The following is a 26,394-nucleotide window of genomic DNA, read 5'->3' on the forward strand; positions in this document are numbered from 1 at the left end:
CGCGTGAGACGACGCTTCATCCAGTCCCAAACATGCTCAATGGGGGACAGACCCGGAGATCTTGCTGGCCAGGGTAGTTGACTTACACCTTCTAGAGCACGTTGGGTGGCACGGGATACATGCGGACGTACATTGTCCTGTTGGAACAGCACGTTCCCTTGCCGGTCTAGGAATGGTAGAACGATGGGTTCGATGACGGTTTGGATGTACCGTAAACTATTCAGTGTCCCCTCGACGATCACCAGTGGTGTACGGCCAGTGTAGGAGATCGCTCCCCACACCATGATGCTGGGTGTTGGCCCTGTGTGCCTCGGTCGTATGCAGTCCTGATTGTGGCGCTCACCTGCACGGCGCCAAACACGCATACGACCATCATTGGCACCAAGGCAGAAGCGACTCTCAACGCTGAAGACGACACGTCTCCATTCGTCCCTCCATTCACGCCTGTCGCGACACCACTGGAGGCGGGCTGCACGATGTTGGGGCGTGAGCGGAAGACGGCCTAACGGTGTGCGGGACCGTAGCCCAGCTTCATGGAGACGGTTGCGAATGGTCCTCGCCGATACCCCAGGAGCAACAGTGTCCCTAATTTGCTGGGAAGTGGCGGTGCGGTCCCCTACGGCACTGCGTAGGATCCTACGGTCTTGGCGTGCATCCGTGCGTCGCTGCGGTCCGGTCCCAGGTCGACGGGCACGTGCACCTTCCGCCGACCACTGGCGACAACATCGATGTACTGTGGAGACCTCACGCCCCACGTGTTGAGCAATTCGGCGGTACGTCCACCCGGCCTCCCGCATGCCCACTATACGCCCTCGCTCAAAGTCCGTCAACTGCACATACGGTTCACGTCCACGCTGTCGCGGCATGCTACCAGTGTTAAAGACTGCGATGGAGCTCCGTATGCCACGGCAAACTGGCTGACACTGACAGCGGCGGTGCACAAATGCTGCGCAGCTAGCGCCATTCGACGGCCAACACCGCGGTTCCTGGTGTGTCCGCTGTGCCGTGCGTGTGATCATTGCTTGTACAGCCCTCTCGCAGTGTCCGGAGCAAGTATGGTGGGTCTGACACACCGGTGTCAATGTGTTCTTTTTTCCATTTCCAGGAGTGTATATGCTCCTCCGTATCCGCATCCAGTGACGCCTGTAGGCTGAGGGTGATATGGCGGGCGTTCGGTACCGTTGGGCCTTCATGACCTCTTCGGGGAGGTTTTCAGTCATATTGATATTGGGAGTAAGGGTCGTTTTGGGAAGCTGATGGATTTCGGGTGCTGAGAAGGTAAAAAAATGCGGAATTCATGTTAGCTGTTGTAAAGCTACCACTGTTGTCTTGTTGGACCTGCCTACATCGGTAACAGCCCAGTTGCAGGTGCGGCGTGGGATGAACAATGCAGCCCACTCTCCGTCACGCCTTCCGGACTCTGACCGTACGCCACCCGGTCATAAATTACGCGCCGGCAGCACCATATGCCGGTCCGCTGCATAAACGCTAGGCGCCCGCGACACAAAAACTGTTTGCGGTTGGCGATAGCGCGCATCAGCTTTCAGCGGCCTGCCGGCGATAGCGTATCTGGCCGGCCGCGTCCAATAAGAGGCGAGGCGGCAGGCGGTGTCAGCGCGGTCCGAAATCACGCGCGCGGCCGCGCAAACAAAGGGGAAATTGCTCTGGCGTCACGACCCCAGGCGTCTGCTCCTCCTACTGGACGCTGATAACGGTGCGACGTCGGAAATTAGCGTTCACCTCCTGCCTGCGACCTCTGCCTGGCATTTGTACCTATACCAGTGACGTACAATGGGATCTTTTGAATTTTTGACATCAGCACTATTCAACAAATTGAATTTTTTTCAGCATCTGGTTTCTAAACAGGTGTATTTGCCTAGTTTTGAGATCGTTAAGTCAGAGGTGCAAGCATATTTTCAGTCGTGTCACATTTCCGAGCTACAAAAGAATCATCCACTCGGTTTTCAATATGGTACCAGTATTAATAAATATTATAGGATGACCCAAAATGTAATTATTATTTCAGAGCGAACTAATTTGCTGAATAATGTAGGTAGAGAGAGGTAAAACGAGATTTATTGAAATCTAAAATGAGTACAAGACCTAGAAAACATACAGCACATGAAACGTCCTGGCAGATTAAAACTGTGTGCCCGACCGAGACTCGAACTCGGGATCTTTGCCTTTCGCGGGCAAGTGCTCTACCATCTGAGCTACCGAAGCACGACTCACGCCCGGTCTCACAGCTTTACTTCTACCAGTATCTCGTCTCCTACCTTCCAAACTTTACAGAAGCTCTCCTGCGAACGTTGCAGAACTAGCACTGCTGAAAGAAAGGATACTGTATCTAAGCCATATCTCTGCAGTATCCTTTCTTTCAAGAGTGCTAGTTCTGCAAGGTTCGCAGGAGAGCTTCTGTAAAGTTTGGAAGGTAGGAGACGAGATACTGGCAGAAGTAAAGCTGTGAGACGGGGCGTCAGTCGTGCTTCGGTAGCTCAGATGGTAGAGCACTTGCCCGCGAAAGGCAGAGGTCCCAAGTTCGAGTCTCGGTCGGGCACACAGTTTTAATCTGCCAGGAAGTTTCATATCAGCGCACACTCAGCTGCAGAGTGAGACTCTCATTCCATATACCACATATTTTACACTCCAAGGATCGGTCAACAATTATAACTTCAGAATTCGGGCTACCGAAAATCGTAGAATTATAATGGAAACCCCACATGGCGAGAAAGTCACGCTGTTGTGTGGATTTATCACATCAATTGTGATCGGACCCTTTTCCTTCGAGGAACTGGGAAGTGTGGGGTGCTGCTTTTCAGACTGTCAGTGTGCTGTGCACCACCTCTAACTTGCACCAACTGTGGAGAGCACCACTCCCCCCTGTTCGCCGGACTGCCCAGTACACCGAAAGGAACGGAAAATTATAAAGACCCAGGACCGGTTGACTTACACAGAGGCTAAACGAAAATTCGAAAGACTACACTCCACTCGGTTGACGTCGACATACGCTGCATCTACATCACCATCGCCGTCCCAAGTGCCAGTGGTTCCTCACTCTGTGCCACGAACTGTGGGCCTTACAGTCCACAAGAATACATCCGCACCCTTGGTGGTAGGGGGCAAATCTTCCTCCGTTGCTCCCAAAGGACCTACTTCGGGAGCACGACCACCCAAACCCAGGGGACCGATCCTCTTCCCCCTGCCAGAGAAGCAACAGTACATCATGCCTTCCCAGACACGCGATAACGTCATCCTCGAGTGGAATTGCTGCTGTTTTTCCACCACATGGCTGAGCTACGGCAACAGTTTAGCTGTACACCTGCTTTCTGCATTGCCCTCCAGGAAACCTGATTCCTGGCAATGTAGACCCTTACACTCCGTGGCTATGAGGGATATTACAGAAACCGTAGTACCTATAATTAAATGTCAGGTGGATTTTGTGTCTATGTCCTGAATTCAGTATGCAGTGAACCTGCGCCCCTTCAAATCCCTCTTCAAGCTGTGGCTGTCAGGATTTGGACGACGCAGGCAATAACTGTCTGCAACATATATCTTCCTACAGACGGCGCAATAACCTTGAACGAATTGGCTGCACTGATTGATCAACTCCCTAAACCTTTCCTACTTTTAGGAGATTTCAACGCTCATAACCTCATGTGGGGCGGCAGAGTTCCTTATTGGCCAAGGTAGAGATGCCGAAAGCTTACTGTCACCATTAGACCCTTGCCTCTTAAACACCGGGGTCACCATACATTTCAGTGTACCATATGCACATATTCGGCCATTGATCTCTCGGTTTCCAATCCTAACCTAGTCCCATCTGTCCACTGGAGAGCACATGACGACCAGTGTGGTAGTGACCACTTCCCCATCTTCTCGTCACTGCCCCGGCATCAGGCCCATGGATGCCTACCCAGATGGGCTTTAAACAAGGTGGACTGGAAACTTGCACCTCTGGTGTCACCGTTGAGTCTCCCCCACACGGTTACATCGATTTGGTGGTTGAGCAGGTAACTATAATGATCGTTACTGCGGCGGAAAACGCGATCCCTCGTTCTTTGGGGTGCCCCCGGCGAAGGTCCCCTTGTGGTCGCCGGAGGTCACTGAGGCAATTAAGGAGCTTCGGCGAGCTCTACAGCGGCGTAAGTGGCACCCTCCACAGAGCACCTCATAGCCTTTAAACGGCCCCGTGCCCGCGTTCGTCAGCTTATCAAAAGGAGGAAACGGGAGTGTTGGGAGAGGTACGTGTCGACCATTGGGTGCCATACGTTACCTTCCCAAGTCTGGGCAAAGATCCAACAACTTTTTGGATATCAGGGCCCAACAGTTGTTCCCCGTGTTACGGATGGAAGAGAAAGTCCTCTCATTCACTACACCCCACAGTGAACCCTATAACGCCCCATTTACAGAGTGGGAGCTCCTCAGTGCCCTTGCACTTTGCCCCGACACAGCTCCTGGGCACGATCGAATCTAATGTCAGATGATTAAACATCTCTCGTCTAACTACAAGCGTCATATCCTTATCATCTTCAACAGGATCTGGTGGGTTAGCGTCTTTCCATCGCACTGGCGGGAGAGCACCATCATAGCAGTGCTCAAACCCGGCAAAAACCTACTTGATGTGGGTAGCTATCGGCCCATCAGCCTCACCAACATTCTTCGTAAGCTGTTGGAATGTACGGTGTGTCGGTGGTTGGGGTGGGTCCTGGAGTCACCTGACCTATTGACTCCATGCCAGGGCGGCTTCCGCCTGTCGCTATACCCCTGATAATCTTTGTCCCTCGAGTCTGCCACACGAACAGCCTTTTCCAGACACCAACACCTTTCTCTGTCTTTCTTAATTTACGAAAAGCGTATGATACCACCTGGTGAAATTTAGAAATTTGCGGTAAGGTCTTATGGGACCAAACTGCTGAGGTCATCGCTCCTTAAACTTACACACTATTTAATCTAACTTACGCTAAGGACGACACACACACCTATTCCCGAGGGAGGACTCGAACCTCCTACGGGGGGAGCCACCCACCTGGTAACATATCTTTGGCACATTATACGAGAGGGGTATACGAGGTCCGCTCCCGATTTTTATCCAGAATTTTCTGTCGCCTCGTACTTTCTGTGTCCATGTAGGTGCCTCCCATAGTTCCTCCCACATCCAGGAGAATGGGGTCCCATAGGACTCTGCATTGTGTGTATCTCTATTTTTAGCGCCCATTAAAAGTCTAGCAGCAGCTGTAGGGCCGGCCGTCTCACCCTCTCTGTATGCAGACAAATTCTGCATTTCGTACTGCTCCACCAGTACTGGTGTTGTTGAGCGCCGTCTACAGGGAGCCATTCACAAGGCCCACTCATGGGCCCTAGCCCACGGCATTCAGTTTTCGGCCGCAACGTTGTGTGTTATGCACTTCTGTCTGCATCGTACCTTGCATCCGGAACCAAAACTTTACCTTCCTGACGATCTCCTAATTGTAGTGGAGACGTATCGATTGTTAGGACTGGATTTCGGCGCTCGATGGACATGGCTTCCTCACCTTCGTCAGCTTAAGTGGAAGTGCTGGCAGCACCTCAATGCCCTCTGCTGCCTGAGCAACACCGACTGGGGTGCACATCGCTCTACGCTGCTGCGGCTATACAGAGCCCTTATTCAATCCCACCTTTACTATGGGAGACTGATGGTTCGGTGGCGCCCTCAGCGTTGCGTTTACTCGACTCAGTCCGCCACTGTGGCGTTTGACTTGCGGAGGCTGGAGCTCCTCCACTGCAGGTTAGGCGTGCACAACTGCTCGCCAGTTACGTTGCACACGTTCGTAGTTCTACTGCGCATCCAAATTACCGTCTCCTTTTCCCACCCATGGCAGTTCATCTCCCGCATCGGCGGCCCAGGTCAGGGATTACAAATGCAGTTAGCGTCCAATCCCTTCTATCTGAACTGGAGTCCTTCCCTTTACCACCTATACTCGAGGTCCAATCGCGTGCACCTCCATGGTGTACACCTAGGCCGCGGCTTCTCCTGGACTTTTCATATGGCCCAAAGACTATGTTCACCCCGTGGCTCTCCGCTGTCACTTCATTTCGATTCTTGACATGTACCGAGGCCATGTGGTGATTTACACCGATGTCTCGATGACTGATCGTCACGTCGGCTTCCATGGAGGACGTATTGAACAGCATTCCTTCCCCAGTTGCTGTTGAGTTTTCACTGCAGATCTGGTGGCTATATCTCGTGCTCTTGAGCACATCCGTTCATGCTCTGGGGAGTCGTTTCTTCTGTGTACTGACTCCTTGAGCAGCCTACAAGCTATCTACCAGTGCTACCCTCGCCGCCCTTTGGTAGCGACCACCCAGGTGTCCATCTATGCTCTGGAACGGACCAGTCGTTCAGTGGTGTTTGTGTGGACCCCAGAACACGTCGGAATCCCAGGTAACGTACTTGCTGACAGGCTGGCCAAACAGGCTACATGGAAACCGCTTATGGGGATCGGCATTCCAATAACTGACCTGCGGTCGTTTTTACGTCGCCAGGTTTTTCGGCTTTGGTAGGCGGAATTGCGTAGTCTCACTACGAACAACAAACTGCTTGCCATTAAGGAGACTATCAATGGGTGGCAGTTCTCAATGCGGGCCTCTCGCAGGGACTCTGTGGTTCTCTGCCGACTCCGCATTGGCCACTACCTCCTGTGCCGCTTCAGCGTCGGTGCGGCGCCCGGTATACAGTGGTCCATATTCTCGTGCTCTGTCCCACGTTGACTGTCCTGCGACGAAATCTTCGGTTAACGGAGTCGTTCCCACTAATTTTATCTGACAACGCCTCGTCGGCTAATTTAGTTTTACGTTTTATTCGTGAGGGTGGGTTTTATCACTTGATCTAAGTTTTAGCGCATGTCCTTTGTCCCTCTGTGTCCTCCACCCTAGTGATTTTAGGGTGGAAGTTTTAATGTGTTGCAGAGTGGCTGACTTCTCCTTTTTATTCTCATGATCAGCCATCCATGGTAATCTGTTTTGCCGTTTTAATCTCTTCTACCTGTTCCTTGCGTTTCTGTGGTTTTCTTCCATTTAAGTGTTTGTTGCCCGTCCCTCGTTCTTATGGCTTTTCTTTCCTTTCTCTCTATTTTGTGTTTTCAGTCTTGTTTGTTATACTCTCACCATTGTGGCATTGTTTTATTCGAAACACGGGACCAATGAACTAGCTGTTTGATCCTTTCCCCCATCTTTCAAACCAACCTACCATCTACGTTCGTTACGTTTAAATAAACGAAGCGGAAGCGGACTGCCAGTGAAACATTGTTATAAAGTCCAGACATTCTTTTTAATTGTCAGGAATTTGTTGTCCCATGTAACAGTTTCACACGTACTACAGTACAGAGACTGGCCTATCTAGAGCTACAACCTGGGACATTTGGTATGACTAACTAACGGTGTAACGGGAGCTCCATGTGAGAGACACTCGGAGTTATATTTTTCCTGTAGCCCGTAGGTTACGCACTACTTGTTACCTATCGTTTACACACGTTCACCAGGACGGGAGCACATAGCACAAACTATATCGGAGTTCTGGCTGGTACTCTGTCAGTATAGAGAATCTGGAACCGATCTGACTGACTGACACGTGGAGGTTTCAGTACCACTCTGATTCCCCCACACCATAGGAGCTGCCACAGTGTGACAGCGGCGTCCCCTGCCCGCTCGGCTGCTGTTACGGTGTCGCCTTGCACTTTACGCCTACCCCCCCAGGCAACCCCGCTGACTGCTGTACTACTGAGACTCCGTGCCCGGTAGGCATAGAAGTGTAATCGAACAATAATAAGTCTGGTAATCTATTTATGGGCAGTACCCCACTTTCACTTAGTTCAGGGCCAAAGGCCAATCACTGTACCAATCACAGACCTAGGTACGTCTTCCTGGAACTCGTTACAGCCTTCTGGCGTTTTATTCTTCCTATACAAAAGAATCTTGTGTGAACAGTACCTTGAGGCTTCTGACTGTATCTACTACATAACTCATATAAACAGAGCGTGTGTTCACTGGCACCAGGCTATAATATGTGCATACTGTGGGAATGTAATGTTATTGATTCACTCGTCATGATCATCAGTAATGACATGGGAGCCGCGTGGACTGGCCGCGCGTTTTAGGGAAGTATGTGACGGATTGCGCGGCCCCTCCCGCAGGAATTTCGAGACCTCCCTCGAGCATGGGTGTGTCGTGTGTGTCTGTGTGTGTGTGTGTGTGTTGATCTTGGCATAAGTTAGTTTAAGTAATGTATAAGTCTAGGGACCGATGAACTCAGCAGTTTGGTCCCTTAGGAATGCACACACATTTGAACATTTGAACATCAGATGGAGCCCGGAAGGCCTGTCCGTGAAGCCCCTGTTATGAAGCTATAGGCAGTATCTATGCTGATTTTAGAGGCCAACAGTGTTCGTAACATTTATTCTACGGTACATCCATGCTCCACCACCAAGCGGGAAGCTGGATAGACGTATCGACGAATTTGTCGGGCACAACGTATCAGTGGTGTGTCGAAGCTTGCAACAGTGATCTCTAGCACCTTCCCACACCTATAAAGTGAGATCTGGACGTCCGGATAGTGTAGGCAAACGTCAGGATCGAGGCATAGCGCGAACAGTGGTGGCCGACAAAACATCATCCAGGGACGAAATCCGGGAACATTTTGCCCCTGCTGTGTCAATCAGGGACTACTGGGAGTCCTCTGCTGACAGCAGGATTAAGATCATGTGTGAATCTGGCCAGGATACGTCTGAGACTGCAACACCGCAAAGCATTGCTACTCAGGTGTCGTGCAAGAGTTGACTGAAGAGTGAGAGTAGGTTCTGTCATGCCAGTGATGAATGTACACGTGTATGGCATAGATCTGGTGAGCTGCCTTTTCCGTAGTGCTTTAGCCCACGATACACTGGTCACATCCTTGGCTTCATGTGTTGTGCTTATGAGTTAGAACTCGCTGTCACATTTGCTGTTTTCGCAGTGTAAAGTAGTCAGTGCCTGCTAAATTGCATATGCTATTGTCCTCTTCCTATTGTCATTTGTCCGACAGGAATATGATGTACTTTTTCAGCAGCAAATTGCACGTTCACATACAGCTGCTGCGACGTACGTGCTCTCCGTTGTGTAAAACAATTGCCCTCTCATCGATTGAAAATGTACGTGACATTATGGCGCAGGAACTATATCGTCCTGCTACAAAACCCAATGCCGAATTGCAACAACAAGTGTAAGATGCTTGGGACAGTCTACTGCAGGATGCCATTAGGTACTTCTATTACCGTTTGCACATAAGAAACCACATCTGCGTTTTCGCTAGAAAGGGTACACTGCGCATTGATGCAGCTTTACGGGCACCCTTCACTCTGACATTATGTTTCATTAGATCTGATTTGTTGTCATATACACTTACAGTGATTAACTACCTGGCATTTTACTCGTAAAAAAATGACCTTGTCCTTGATCGTGTTGCAATTTTTTCTTACAGTATGTATAGGAAATAGAAATAGTCCTATAACTTCGTATTGGGGTCCTCCCGGAATTTACATCTATCAATTGTGTCCCGATAACAACAGGTTACAATCTATATATACGAATTTCAGCATCATAGATCTAACACATTCGGCGAGGCCTATCGTTAGTGATGTAAGACGCAGCTGTAAATCTGAAATAAAGAGAATATCTGGAAAAACAGGGGACCGCAGAAATGCGTCTCACTATAATCGGAGCTGAAACCTTAAATGAAAACATGGTAAATTTCCGCGGGTGGTAGTGTTGCGCAACTAATCCACTGTACGCTACCCAAACGGTGCGAGGGATACTGTGGTACAAGGAACATGCCGTGTGTTAGCTATTAATACCGCACCGAGATTTACAGCGGACAAAAGCCGCGTGCTGCGTTGCGGCAGCATTGTACGGAAGAGACTATTTTTCTGCGCGCTTTACGTGCGTGTGCCCTGTGATTACAGGCAGGGGAGCGCAGGATTAAAAATTAAGTCGCGAGGGTCCCGGAAGTTGGAACAAAAGGAGGTCGCGCGACCCTCGCCTCTGCTGGCTGAGCGGCAGAAACACACCTGCTGAGCTGGCCGCACTGGCTCTGTGCCTGTCCCCCGTCTACTGACTGTCGGTGTGTTTCCTTTAAAACTTGTGTAAACAGTCGGTCTCAGATTCGACCACTCCTTTAAAATTAATTCACAGTTGGTGTAAAAGTTTTCCTAATATGATCCCGCTTGATAATGCATAAGGTGAGATCAAGAAGTGTCTGCTTGGGGGCGTTGCAGCAGCATATATGCAACGTAGTGCGACTTCGATGCCGGTATATAATCATAGAGATGTAGGCAAGGGATCTGTGCCGCATTTGTGTCCTTCTGACGTGCGTGCGCTACATACAAAAATATGAAGCATAGCGACGTTGTTGCCAAATACATCCAAACGAGAACAACGTGCTTGAAACGTCCTGCTAAACTCACAGCACAGGAAAGGTAGTTTAAGTTGTAGAAATGGCCAAAATAAGCGGCTTTCGCTTACACTCCAACATACAACCTTTTATTTGCTCAAATATTACAAGAGCCAAGAAAATAGTTCTTAAAAAAAAACACAGCTTTGGAACGTAATTAGCGGCTGAATGCGCCGTACAATCTCATGCCTTAAGAGCAAGACCACTTTAATTTAAATTTAATTTAACTAGGCTGAAGGCCCAAAGAATCTGACACCATAAGAGCAAAACAAATTGAAAATCGGCTGAAGGCCCAATACTTAAGACTCAATGTCATTAATTTTAAAAAATGCCAAAGGCTTTTTGCAAAACAGATCTTAAATTAGGCTGAAGGCCCAAACCATCTGACGCATTAAGGGCAAAACAACCTAAATCTAAAAATCGGCTAGATGACATACAAGTACAAACAACAAGAACAAACAAGAAAAGGCAGTACAGCCAAGGGCGCTCAGAAGTTCCGAGTGTCGTCCTGGAATCCAAACACTAAAGCTCGCTAAGCTGAGACAGGCAGTCGACCTTAACGATTGTCGATCCGACGACAACCCAACCGACTGACTGTCAATGGACCCACCGACAAGATAACCTCCGTTTGACCCTACCAGCACACAACAGAGAGTTCGATGGAACAACGTAGAAGGTATTGGTGCCCACAACCAATTATACATTGAGCTGTCAAATTACACACCGTGCTGGACAGCGAGATCACGATCAGGAAAATACACTGCCTGAATTTACGTCAACGGCCAGGGCAGGTAACCGGAACGTTAGTGGCCACAAGGCAGAAAATTCTGCTGGTGCACTTCAATTCAAATAACCAAGTACAGTTAAACTCCATCGCCGATTTGCTAAAATCTGCCAACTTGAAAACACACATTGCTGCTTGCGGGAATATCCCAACAGCCGACAACGAACTCCCAATGACACAACGTGAACAGTCGTGACTTGCAGGTAAATTAAGTCAAAGCTCAACTTTCATGTCCAGGATCGGTGAGCCACCAACCTCGTAGCAATGGGAACAGCACCACACACTCTGATACCGCATAGAGGCCGCCAGCAGGCCCGGCCGCCGTCTAAGGCGCTGCAGTCATGGACTGTGCGGCTGGTCCCGGTGGAGGTTTAGACCTCCATCGAGCATGGGTGTGTGTGTTTGTCCTTAGGATAATTTAGGTTAAGTAGTGTGTAAGCTTAGGGACTGATGACCTTAGCAGTCAAGTCCCATAAAATGTCACACACATTCGAACAGGCCCGGCCAATTTATGCGCCGCAGAGATTTCCTCGCTGCTCCACGCTAACCGACTAACTACCAACTGCCCGCACACAGCCCAGCCGGAAACTATAAGCGCCTGGCCAAAAATAGTCCAAGGTGCGGATATCGATACACACAGCTACTGCCACCCGCGGAAAGAGAGGATAACTGCATAATCGCGATAACGGCGGGATACTAAACGCGGAATAACAACAAAGGTTTAATCCAACGCATAGGGTGAGCCAGCCATGGCTCAGTGCTGTCGTTCTCTTCTTGACTGACGAACCACAAACACCAGTAGAGTGCCACCGAAGACTGAAGAAGGTGTATTGGGGAGCATGTCTGCCAAAACCCACCGTTCTAGAATGGTGCGCGAAGTTCCGTGCTGGTCGCGAATCGACACAAGACGCCGGTCGATCTGGGAGGCCACCCTCATCCATTACGGATAACAAGAAATGGGAGACATTCGAGCACCCGTCCTATAGTCCTCATCTCTCCCTTTGCGGCTACCATGCTTTCGGTCCCTTAAAAAAGGCCTTGAATGGTGAACAATTCGTATCTAACGAGGACATGCAGTAGGCAGTTAGGGACTATTCACACTCGGTGTTGTACCAAACTGGTATCGTAAATCTGCTGCGTCGTTAGCATGGTTTCCTCAGTGCTCACGACAATTTTACCTGATTGGCATACCGATTCTGAACTGTATGGCCTTGGTACGGAAACATCTTGGTCGCCTGTTATTAAAAACTATATGGCAGAGACCAACGATTTGGCCGCGGATACAGTGGCCTCCTCCTCGTCCACCAGTAAATCCAGATGAAGGCCACTGTAACAGTGGCCGAAACGTTAGTTTCTTCAGTATATATATATACACTCCTGGAAATGGAAAAAAGAACACATTGACACCGGTGTGTCAGACCCACCATACTTGCTCCGGACACTGCGAGAGGGCTGTACAAGCAATGATCGCACGCACGACACAGCAGACACACCAGGAACCGCGGTGTTGGCCGTCGAATGGCGCTAGCTGCGCAGCATTTGTGCACCGCCGCCGTCAGTGTCAGCCAGTTTGCCGTGGCATACAGAGCTCCATCGCAGTCTTTAACACTGGTAGCATGCCGCGACAGCGTGGACGTGAACCGTATGTGCAGTTGACGGACTTTGAGCTAGGGCGTATAGTGGGCATGCGGGAGGCCGGGTGGACGTACCGCCGAATTACTCAACACGTGGGGCGTGAGGTCTCCACAGTACATCGATGTTGTCGCCAGTGGTCGGCGGAAGGTGCACGTGCCCGTCGACCTGGGACCGGACCGCAGCAACGCACGGATGCACGCCAAGACCGTAGGATCCTACGCAGTGCCGTAGGGGACCGCACCGCCACTTCCCAGCAAATTAGGGACACTGTTGCTCCTGGGGTATCGGCGAGGATCATTCGCAACCATCTCCATGAAGCTGGGCTACGGTCCCGCACACCGTTAGGCCGTCTTCCGCTCACGCCCCAACATCGTGCAGCCCGCCTCCAGTGGTGTCGCGACAGGCGTGAATGGAGGGACGAATGGAGACGTGTCGTCTTCAGCGATGAGAGTCGCTTCTGCCTTGGTGCCAATGATGGTCGTATGCGTGTTTGGCGCCGTGCAGGTGAGCGCCACAATCAGGACTGCATACGACCGAGGCACACAGGGCCAACACCCGGCATCATGGTGTGGGGAGCGATCTCCTACACTGGCCGTACACCACTGGTGATCGTCGAGGGGACACTGAATAGTGCACGGTACATCCAAACCGTCATCGAACCCATCGTTCTACCATTCCTAGACCGGCAAGGGAACTTGCTGTTCCAACAGGACAATGCACGTCCGCATGTATCCCGTGCCACCCAACGTGCTCTAGAAGGTGTAAGTCACCTACCCTGGCCAGCAAGATCTCCGGATCTGTCCCCCATTGAGCATGTTTGGGACTGGATGAAGCGTCGTCTCACGCGGTCTGCACGTCCAGCACGAACGCTGGTCCAACTGAGGCGCCAGGTGGAAATGGCATGGCAAGCCGTTCCACAGGACTACATCCAGCATCTCTACGATCGTCTCCATGGGAGAATAGCAGCCTGCATTGCTGCGAAAGGTGGATATACACTGTACTAGTGCCGACATTGTACGTGCTCTGTTGCCTGTGTCTATGTGCCTGTGGTTCTGTCAGTGTGATCATGTGATGTATCTGACCCCAGGAATGTGTCAATAAAGTTTCCCCTTCCTGGGACAATGAATTCACGGTGTTCTTATTTCAATTTCCAGGAGTGTATTATGACGCGGTGTCATACTCAAAAAGCTTATGTGTTGATTGACGTTAGCCGCGGAAGCCTAAGCTATTTTATGATTTCACATGTGTTCCACGGGACCAGGTCGAACCTTAGCGGCTTATAAAGTGGGCCAGTCGCGACGTACAATTTGGTGGTGGTTTCAGTCCCCATGTACAGATTCACCCTTTAATAGGACACGTTTCCTGCCGATGGATGACATTGCGGAGACCTTGGTTGTGGAAGGCTGCATTGATATTATTCAGCAATCATTCCACAGCGAAAACCAACTCGTTGTCATCATTGAAATGTCCACCACACAATGGTTTCTTCACCGAGGAAAGACGAAAAAATCTCCGAGTGCCATTTCAGGAGAATACAACAGGGCGGAGGAGTGCGCGGTGGACTGTACCATGGGCATCTTCTCCATTGGCTATTTTGCCTGATTAAATTAGAGGGACCTCCCTCCAGCTTTCCCTAATCTATCGTTACGATTATGTCGATTGCATACCCAGATAATATTTTCACAGATTTTACCTGTATGGAAGTGGTTCATTATTATTACATAGCCGAAAATAAACATAAAAATGGCTGAATATACATAAAACAAAGCAGAATGTTATGTATAGGCGACTGAATACTAGGAACATAAAATGTCTTAAAAATAAGAAAAATCACACGAAATTGTCGAGGTGCAGAAGGCAACAGGAGTAGATAAGCACTTGCAAAGACAGCTTTCTTCAATAGCAGAGCTCTACATACGAGGTGTAACTATAAAATGACGGTCCTGATGCCGTCACAGACAAAGTACGCAAGACGAAAAGATGAAAGACGAATAGCTGTGAAGCGTCAAGCCTTCTCAGTTGAATGCGGCATCAATGGTGTCTCCAGATAAGTCGATGTGTTCTTGGCCTTCATATGCTTAAGAGCTGTTATTTTATTTTCCAGGAAAAATGATAAGTGTAACAATAAAACAACAAACTGTTCACATGAAACTCGAAATAGTTGCTAAAAGAAGTTTATGGCGCAGAATGTTTATCACGTACGTAAGTTTTTGATTGATTCAAGCGTTACCAAGATGACCGAGAAAACGGAGAGGACTAATGCCCTAGACTTGCTTCTACATCGAAAACAGATGTAAGTACCGAAGAAGTACTTAATCTGATTTGATTTTACCGTCGCTTTGGTATTCGAACATTTTCTGATACTATAGGAATTGATAAAGACTGTGTAAATATTACACAATCAGTTTAACATAAGGGAAGGGTGTGCGAAACTGTTGCCGAAAATTGTCACGATCGAACGAAAAGAAGCTCGTCAAAATGTTTGCACTGCCATTGAATACCACTGAAAATAATCCTAATTCCATGGAAAGCGTGACAACGTGCGTCGAATGTAGGTTTTTCACTTTTTTTTTTTTTGTCATCAGTCTACTGACTGGTTTGATGCGGCCCGCCACGAATTCCTTTCCTGTGCTAACCTCTTCATCTCAGAGTAGCACTTTCAACCTACGTCCTCAATTATTTGCTTGACGTATTTCAATCCCTGTCTTCCTCTACAGTTTTTGCCCTCTACAGCTCCCTCTAGTACCATGGAAGTCATTCCCACATGTCTTAGCAGATGTGCTATCATCCTGTCCCTTCTCCTTATCAGTGTTTTCCACATATTCCTTTCCTCTCCGATTCTGCGTAGAACCTCCTCATTCCTTACCTTATCAGTCCACCTAATTTTCAACATTCGTCTACAACACCACACCTCAAATGCTTCGATTCTCTTCTGTTCCGGTTTTCCCACAGTCCATGTTTCACTACCATATAATGCTGTACTCCAGACGTACATCCTCAGAAATTTCTTCCTCAAATTAAGGCCGGTATTTGATATTAGTAGATTTCTCTTGGCCAGAAATGCCTTTTTGCGAGTCTGCTTTTGATGTCCTCCTTGCTCCGTCCGTCATTGGTTATTTTACTGCCTAGGTAGCAGAATTCCTTAACTTCATTGACTTCGTGACCATCAATCCTGATATTAAGTTTCTCGCTGTTCTCATTCCTACTACTTCTCATTACCTTCGTCTTTCTCCGATTTACTCTCAAACCATACTGTGTACTCATTAGACTGTTCATTCCGTTCAGCAGATCATTTAATTCTTCTTCACTTTTACTCAGGATAGCAATGTCATCAGCGAATCGTATCATTGATATCCTTTCACCTTGTATTTTAATTCCACTCCTGAACCTTTCTTTTATTTCCATCGTTGCTTCCTCGATGTACAGATTGAAGAGTAGGGGCGAAAGGCTACAGCCTTGTCTTACACCCTTCTTAATACGAGCACTTCGTTCTTGATAGTCCACATTTATTATTCCCTCTTGGTTGTTGTACATATTGTATATGACCCGTCTCTCCCTATAGCTTACCCCTACTTTTTTCAGAATCTCGAACGGCTTGCACCATTTTATATTGTCGGACGCTTTTTCCAGGTCGACAAACCCTATGAAAGTGTCTTGATTTTTCTTTAGCCTTGCTTCCATTATTAGCCGTAACGTCAGAATTGCCTCTCTCGTTCCTTTACTTTTCCTAAAGCCAAACTGATCGTCACCTAGCGCATTCTCAATTTTCACTTATAAACCAGAAAATAAGCAAAAATCCATGCATTGGGATAGCCCAGCATCACTCAGAAAGTTAAAAGTCCGAATGAGAAAATCTAGGTTAAAAGCGATGACGAATGGTTTTCTTTTTCTCGATATTGATGGAACGTGCAGAAAGAATCTGATTCCACTTTCCAAGTGATCCTCTTATGGCACAAGTCGAGCCGTGCAAGTCGATCGTATGGCGTAAGTGGAAGACGAGCTAGAAGTGTACATGCTCTTAGTCCCACAGCTAATAACCAGTCAGCAATACTTCGTGTCGACACGTCTGGGCTCAAAAGCCCACTTTTCTGTGTTGTGGTAGCTGTACTGTCTGCCACCGCTGCCTTCACAGTACAACGATTACGGCGGGCCTCTGAGCTGCCTTGACATCCAGAACCTCGCCTGCTCATGAGACGATATTCACGTGACAACTGATTGTATTGTAGTGCATGGAACTGGGGACCCAGAAACGACGGAGAGGTCTTGTCCCCGCCGTAGCCCTCACACGCTGAGGCAGTCCACTCACACCACCACTGCCCCACATTAAAAGTAATTATGGTGTGCGCGTAAGTGGACAAAGTTTTCAAATGGTTCAAATGGCTCTAAGCATTATGGGACTTAACATCTGAGGTCATCAGTCCCCCAGACTTAGAACTACGCGAACCTAACTAAGGACATCACACACATCCATGCCCGAGGCACGATTCGAACCTGCGACCGCAGCAGCTTCGTGGTTCCGCGCTGGAGCGACTAGAACCGCTCGGCCACAGCGGCCGCCGGAGAAAGTGTTTGAGCAGCAATCGCCGACATAGTGTAACTGAGGCGAGATAAGGGGAACCAGTCTGCATTCGCCGAGGCAGATGGAAAATCGCCTTGTAAACCATCCACAAATTGTCCAGCACACCGGACGCTGACATTAATCCGCTGGGCGGATTCGTGCCGGGGACCGGCACGCGTTCCCCGCCCGGAAAACAGTGCGTTAGACCGCACGGCTAACCGGGCTGGCCTGACCACCGTTACTAGCTTCGTTCCACAATCGAAGTAGCACGTCCAAGTTATGCGACAATTCTCAGAAATGACCATTTCTCCCCTCGGAAGGCAACAATTTGACCTCTTCCTAACTCACTTGGTTGGCTGTAGGAAGCACGAGCACGTCTCCGTGCCACGGTTGACTGCTTGCTTCAAACATTTGCACCAAACCCTGCCATCTCGCTGTGAGCATTCCTTGTTAAGGACTAGATATGGCACTCTGGTAGCTATGCCACTATGCTGTCTGTTGGCCAATGACGTTATATCGATTATCAGTGGTATCAGTGGCATATTCCACCATCGGATCAAAATCGACGTCGTCTTTCAAGGTCCACTATTTTTTTTCGACAATATATTTTGGGGCTACCAAAATCGATTGAAATTGAATGTAAATATGGATGAATTACTTCTTCAGAGTAAGCGATAGGACACCCACAAATCCGAAGAATGTGAGATTTTCCTCCCACACTTAGATTTTAACAACTGTTGGTATCTTACGATAGTTTTGATGCCTCGTTCATTTTATTCTTCCTTAGAAAATGTAGCTCGAGCAAGCCACTTGCGGAGGTGTATGGATGTGTACACGGCCTGAGCCGCCTAAATCGCCTCGAATGGCTGTGTAACTTGCGGCTACACAGCGCCGGGCGGACGCGGGGGGGTTCTGCCGTTGAGTGGCGAGTCCTGTTGGGGCAGCACACTCGCTGAGAGAGCCGGCTGTAACTGCGACGCCCATTCCCGCCCATGGCACTGCCCTCTCTTAATCTTCGTTTCCTTTCTGGCGTTTCCTGTGTGCTGAAACGCCGTTCCAGAGGCTTTGCCCGAAAATGTGGCGACAGGCATCGGTACACGATGAAGTTGAGCGTTATAGCGTATACAGTACAGATACGTCTTTCCAAGCGACTTAACGTGGTTAATCATGTGTCTCGATCTTCTGACTGCAATGAATCGATTTGTGTCGAAGTTCTTATATGATCACTGTGTCTTTCTAAGAGTGTGTAATGATGGAATTTTTATGTTTATTTATTCCGATAGTATACGAGAAACTCGAAATTGGCAGGTATTCTATTTTTTATGAGAAACGAAAACAACAGTGAATTCTGTTTCTGCTGTTGTATCGAAGAATTTTAATTTCCATATGTTCTCGAAAATACCTATTAAATCCAATAGTCGTACAAAGAAATATGCATAATGTATGAACGTATAAGCACAGTGTCCAAAAGTATGAAACATGATTCAGGACAGTTTGTGTTCTCTGGACGCAGCTGCTTTGTATGTCTTCAACGCGATTCTCTAAAATTGCCTATGGCAACGCCTCTTCATAGCTCTACATACGGCAACCGTTTCTGCCAACAGCCGAAGGTGCTTCGCAGCTGAAAGCTGTAGAAAGTGCTGGAGGGATTTCCATAATGTGACTCGACTTTACGAGTGGCTTAGTAATCTTAAAGCATAAATGTATTAAAAGTTCAAACATGATACGCCAATTTTTCTCGCATCTCAGTACTTATGTCGTCATAATTCTTGAACCATGTGACGTACATCGATGTATTTGTGCAGGTACATTCAGCGGCATATGTAGATACTGTCTGCCTGTTATGTTGCCAATAGAGATTGCAGCAAAGGAGTAACACATTTTTAAACGTCAAGTATGATGCAGCAGTTTTTCACGCATCTCAGTGTGTCTGATGTCATATCTCCTGAACTGTGTGTGGCACCATGATACGCTTTTGTGGGTTTATTTAAAGGTATATGTGAATACTGCCTGCGAAATTCATTGCGAATATAATTGGCTGCTCAGACGTAATACAGTCAAAATGCTGCCTGCGAAATTTATTGCGGATACAGTTGGGTGCACAGACGTAATACAATGAAATGTCATCTATGATGCGGCAGTTTTGCAAGCATCTCGTTTTTCATGACGTCATATTTCCTGAACGGTGTAAAGTAGGTGGCTCTTACCCCCACAGCGATTATTGCCTCACAGTAAAGGAATGTGTACCTAGTTTGGTTGAAATCGTTCCAGTAGTTTAAGAGGGGATGCGGAAAACATTCACATGCATAAATGTTTGTAATATGCATGAATAACTTTCACAAACTACAGCAACTGCAAAATAAATAGCGGGATTCGCAGCTCCAGTTGCAGGAATAATACTTCCACACAAAAGAGTGCCGGCCGTGGCGGCCGAGCGGTTCTAGGTGCTTCAGTCCGACACCGCGCAACTGCTACAGTCGCAGGTTCGAATCCTGCCTCGGGCATGGATGTGTGTGATGTCCTTAGGTTAGTTAGGTTTAAGTAGTTCTAAGTTCTAGGGGACTGATGACCTCAGCAGTTAAGTACCATAGTGCTCAGAGCCATTTGAACCATTTCTGAACACAAAAGTGTTTTCCACTGCAATTATTAAATACTGTACTTCATCACCATTACAGAATACTTCGAAACGTGTCAGTCAAGTGGTGAACTGCCATACAGTAAACCCTAATCCGTATCAGGTTTGAACGGCTGATCAGTATCTGCTGCTGATGATATGAATGATACTGGTGACTGTAAAGATCTAGACACTAACGCAAGTCTTTATCTTCGTCTTTCGCTGTAGTTAACTTCATATACCGCATTTGTTGTGAGAATAAATCGAGTCTTGGGCGACCTTCACGCTAGTAGGGGGGCGGGAGCTGCTGGAACCAGGTCCTGGGGCTCCCTGTAGGAGAATGGATGACTTTTCAATGTAAGGGAGTAGCCTCTTTGATTATTAATTAAAACGTCGCCAATCCAAGGTTCGAAAAATCCCACCGCTTAAATTTTGATTTATAATGAGCATTACCGGCCGAAGACTCCCTGAATAAGACGTCTGCCAACGGCATTGCCAAAGAGGGTGTAGGAGGGGACAGAGGTTCAGGGCACTCTCTTGTGCTTCGTGTAGGAAACTGCTCCTAAAGGCGGAAGAATCAGCAATGATCAACGGCATGAGGATGCAGAAGGTAATGGAAACCAGTGCATTGGAAATGGAAATGCCGTGTGGCAAGGGCTTCCCGTCGTTTAGACCGTTCGCCTGGCGCGAGTCTTTCGAGTTGACGCCACTTCGACGACTTGGGTGTCGATGGGGATGAAATGATGATCATAAGGACAACGCAACACCCAGTCCGTGAGCGGAGAAAATCTCCGACCCAGTCGGGAATCGAAACAGGGCCGTTAGGTATGACATTCCGTCGCTCTAACCACTCAGCTACCAGGGGTGGACAACACTGCATTAAAGGCACATATCTGAAGTATCTACTCTTGAATTTCTCAGAGAATTGGTACGTCTGAATGATCTCTCTCTCTCTCTCTCTCTCTCTCTCTCTCTCTCAGACACACACACACCCCGTAAAAGACAACACAAACACACATGCACACACACACACACACACACACAGAGAGAGAGAGAGAGAGAGAGAGGGAGGGGGGGGGGGGAGAGAGAGAGAAAGAGGACGAGAGAGGAAGAGGACGCCCTACCACTGAAAATAGCTGCTTTATGAGAGGGTATACACCCTACCAATGAAAACAGCTGCTTTATGAGGGGGCGTACTTGTGTCAGAAACTATGCAGTACGAAGTCTGCGCTCTACAGTGGAGTGTGGGGCTGATGCAAAACTTACTGGCAGTTTAAAACTGTGTACCCGACCAAGACTTGAACTCGCCTTTCACAGGCAAGTGCTCTACCAAGCATGGTTCACAACCCATCCTCACATCTTCACTTCCGCCAGTGCCCTATATCCTAGCCGGCCAGTGTGGCCGAGCGGTTCTAGGCGCTTCAGTCTGGAGCCGCGCGATCGCACCGGTCGCAGGTTCGAATCCTGCCTCGGGCATGGATGTGTGTGATGTCCTTAGGTTAGTTAGATTTAAGTAGTTCTAAGTTCTATAGGACTGATGACCTCAGATGTTAAGTCCCATAGTGCTCAGAGCCATTTGAACCATTTTGAACCCTGTATCCTACCTTCCATACTTCCAGGAGTGATAGTCTTGCAAGATTCGCAGGAGAGCTTCTGCGAAGTCTGGGAGGTAAGAAATGAGGTACTGGCGTAAATGAAGATGTGAGGACTAGTTGTGAATCGTGCTTGGCTAGCTCAGTTGGATGAGGTGTTGGCTGTGGTCGAGACTCGGTGTGGCAGATAGTTTTTGTCTGGCAGGAACTTTCAGCAACCTTAAGGTTTGCTACTGCATAAAATAGCGTTAGGCAACAGCTATTGCAGACATAGATAGCAACAGATATTACCAACCACTTACAACGATGTTTGCAATTTAACTGCAGTAAGAAGGTGGTGTACAGCAAGTTAGTTCAGTTGCCCGTGCATGGGCTTACCTTGAAACCTGGTATTGTCCCAGATACAGTGAACGATGACTAACATCACTTGTTTAATTTATGGTATGGCACTTCTTGGCAGCAGCTGCAGGTGAGTCATCTGACAGCCTCGGTCCTGGTGATTGTCTAAAGGTTCTGTCTAAGTTACTGCTGAGTGGAGCTATGAGTGTATACACACATGGTGGACAGATGTCCACTTGGGACGTAAGATGCATGTGTGACATAGATTTTACCGAGAGCCCCCCTCTGGAGCTTAACAGTATCATGCCGGAGGCGCTCCACACTCTTCCAAGTAGGGTGGGCCAGGGTGGACCATATCTCTTTGTAGCTACAAAACTCCCTTAATGGGAAATTAGGCCTCCTCTGTTACCTCTTAATCTCATCTCTTCCTCTGAGTAACTCCTTTACATCTGTAAATAGCTCTTCTCACTTCAGCCTAACAAGGACCATGTCGTTGCCTTTACAGAAGTACTGAAGCTTTTAGACAGGCAGTAGGGACACACTGTGGCGTAGCTCAGTCTGTAGCTCCAAGCTGCATTGCTATACAGCAGCCAGTGTCACTGGCACCAGGTCTGCGCTGTATATGTGTCACAGGCTGGCTGAACGTCTCGTCTGGCCAGTATGACATAAATGTTAGTCGTATTACGCTGGCTGAGAGATTACTTCCAGATACAAAAATAATTCATATAAGAATATCATTGCTAGCCACAGAGGCTTCAGTAGTTAACTAAATTCGTATGTGGTTGTAATTCAGTGCCGATGAAACAATGAAGTACCCAGAAGACATGGTTAGATGTCAGTGTAACTTCGTACATTCAGACACCATCGGGAGGAATGTAAATGATTTGTAAAGCTTTAGATAGCGTTTAGACGAGTGCGTTTTCGATGGAGATGGAGAGTAGGAGCAGAAGAGGAAGGCAGCCTGGGGCGATCAATAATTTATTGACCTCTGACTCGGACAGACATAGATACCGTGCACACAGGAGGTTAGTGGCAATGGCAGTTGATGAACTCAGGACGGGGTGCGTTGTAATGGTGTACCAGTGTCAGAGCTTTTCGACAATACGAGTGGGCGTCTACCTTGCTAGCAGCACATCGTTCTTACTTGGTGCTGCTTTAGGCGGCGGTGCCTCTGTTTTCGTAACTGCAATCGAAACCAGCGAGTCTGCGGCCCCAACGGCAGAGGCCAGAGTCAATCCAGGGGCCAGTGGCTGATGAGAAGTGACTGACGCTGTGAAATCCCAGTGGGTCGAAGCTGGGATGACATTCGCTCGTCCCCCGGCTTATTGAGGCTGCAGCTGGACCCCAGCTGGCGGGCATATACAATGGACGACGATTCAAGCGCTGGCTGTCGTCAGTTACAAGACTGTAGGTGCAGAACTGCAGGAAAGGCGTCAGCACTCAGACTGTAGGTGTTGGAAAACATCTGGATTTCGGCATTGGGCCCTGACTTGAGTCCGCACCACTACAGATCAGAGTGGCAATTCATTATCCATGACGGGTGAAGTGGGCAAAAAAGTGTGCTAGTGGTGTTTGTCAGATATTGGATGTCGTGCACACGTTTCAGACAGTATTATCAGCACATGACAGTGTTTGAAAGGAGCCTCCTTGTGGGTCTCCATTTGCCAGGCTAGTCGAACCGTGCACTATCCAGAACTGTGGGGGTCTTGCATACGACAATGGTCTGATGGTGGACTGCATGGGAATCTGAAGGCAGGCATACATGTCGTCAGTGTTCCAATCGACCATGTCTCAGCACCTCAAGGGAGGAATTCTGTGTTGAGCACCTAGCACATCATAGCATCTTCACATCTAACCTTCCATCTGAGGAGATGTAATGGGCTCACTACAACATTATCTGCCATCTCGAACCTCTGGGTGGAGACTAGCAGCACCTGAACAGCTGCGTTTGGAGTGGTGCGATGGCTGCGAAACATGGACTCCTGATGAGTGTTACTGCAGTGTGTTCAGCAATGAATCACTAACCCTGAAGAACTTCGTCTGCGAATATGACGGCTACGTGGGGAGAACACCAATTCTTCCACTGTTTTGGACGGTTACAAAAAGATGGCTCTGAGCACGATGGGACTAAACATCTGAGGTCATCAGTCCCCTAGAACTTAGAACTACTTAAACCTAAGTAACCTAAGGACATCACACACTTCTATGCCCGAGGTAGGATTCGAACCTGCGACCGTAGCTGTCGGGCGGTTCCGGACTGAAGCGCCTAGAACCGCTCGGCCACAGCGGCCGGCGGACAGGTACAGCTGTGTTAATCCTGGAGGTATGGTGCGGAGCCGTAGGGTATGACTTCAGATCACGGCTGGTAATGATAGAGGAATCTATTGCGGCTATACGGCTCGTCGCAGAAATCCTGCGGCCTCAAGTAACGTCTCGTGCGACGTTACTATGATGCAATTTTTGAGCAGAACAATACGGTTCCACAAATGGTACGTATCTCAATGAACTGTCTGTAAAATGTTGATATCCTCCTGTTGACAGAAATATACATAGATTTGTCCCCAGTACAGCAGCTATATTTCATCCCACTACCAGTATCCAGTATGTCGGAGATCATTTTCTACAGTTGGGGGCAAACATGCCTGCGGAGAGAATACAACCCTTTTTTAACAACCAAATCAGGGTATGCTTTTGGATCAGACGGGGTGCAGTGTCATATTGATAAGTAGGCTCGTACTTGTCATTTGTTTGTAAACACACAGACAGAAGAAAAAACACGCCAAGAAGTATCGTGCGAGGTAAACGAATGTTGGTAGACATATTTGTACATCTGAAAGGTGACATCCATTCAAATGTTGCACCAGTCGCAAGAGAGTGGCGCTTGTAGCGACACATTGAGTATACAGATCAGGTTTGCTATAACCATACGGTATAATGCATGTGAGTGGTAGCAAACTCTAAGGTTTCACGTAGTGAGTTGTTGATAGCCAAGAATGCCTTGAAGACGACGAAGGCGTTATTTTCAACAGCGCACTATGTTTCAACGAGGCACTGTAACAGGTCTAGGAGAAGCTGGATGCTCCAGCTGCCATCTTGCAGAAGGACCTAGATGTATCCTATATACATGACTGCTGGCAGTGGTGGTCACAGAAAGTTACAGTCGAAAGAAGACTGGGCTCTGGACTGCCACGTGGCACTACCGAGAGGGAAGAATGTCGTGATTGGCGCATCGTACTGAGTCTGAAGCAGCAATTCGAGCAGCAATTGGCATTACAGTGACACAGCGAGTTGTTTGTAACTGGTTAGTTTAAGGACGGCTCCGGTACAAGTACCCTGTGGCGTGCATTCCGCTTACATTAACCTAAGATCGTACAATGTGGATTACTTAAATATGTTACCTAGATAAATTTATTAAAGAAATTTTTTTTTTTACCCACCCAGCTTGTATGGGAGCGAAAGCTGGGTGGATTCAGGTTACCTTATCAACAAGGTTGAGGTTACGGATATGAAAGTAGCTAGGATGACTGCAGGTACTAGTAGATGGGAACAATGGCAGGAGGGTGTGCACAATGAGGAAATCAAAGAAAAACTGGGAATGAACTCTATAGATGTAGCAGTCAGGGCAAACAGGCTTACATGATGGGGTCATGTTACACGCATGGGAGAAGCAAGGTTACCCAAGAGACTCATGGATTCAGCAGTAGAGGGTAGGAGGAGTCGGGGCAGACCGAGGAGAAGGTACCTGGATTCGGTTAAGAATGATTTTGAGGTAATAGGTTTAACATCAGAAGAGGCACCAATGTTAGCACTGAATAGGGGATCATGGAGGAACTGTATAAGGGGGGCTATGCTCCAGACTGAACGCTGAAAGGAATAATCAATCTTAAATGATGATGATGATGATGATGATGAATTTTATTACTCTATGTTAATTATTTCATGGTGTTTCCGTCAGGGGATGAGCCGTCACTGAATTCATGAAATTTTATTCCATTTTCTCCGGCACTGGTGGGTGCTTGACTTTATTTTCTAGGCAGTTTAGTCTGAGACCACTGGAGAATTTGTAATCGCAAGGCGAAGCCTTGAAGATACATGCAGAAACTTGTGTTAGACTTGACTCCATACTGTTAGACAGAGCAAGTTACGCTATTCAGGGAACAAAGGAAGCGGCGCAGTTATGCATACTGTTACTCGTCACAGGCTTGTTCCGCAAAAAATTTAGGCTGCACCTGCCTTTGAGTAGGCTCTCCTTTGCAGCCGGCGCCGCGCGGCGCCTAAATGCAGACAATAAAAGTAGCGGAGTGTCGCAGCTGGCGACTTTTCTTTCGACAGGCGGGCCTCGAAGAAAGGAAGCGCCACCTCAGCGCGGCTCGGCTCGGCTCGGCTCACGCCGGCTCGAGCCGTCGTTTGCTT

This window comes from Schistocerca cancellata, chromosome 9, assembly GCF_023864275.1.
Source record: "Schistocerca cancellata isolate TAMUIC-IGC-003103 chromosome 9, iqSchCanc2.1, whole genome shotgun sequence".
Lineage (NCBI taxonomy): Eukaryota > Metazoa > Arthropoda > Insecta > Orthoptera > Acrididae > Schistocerca > Schistocerca cancellata.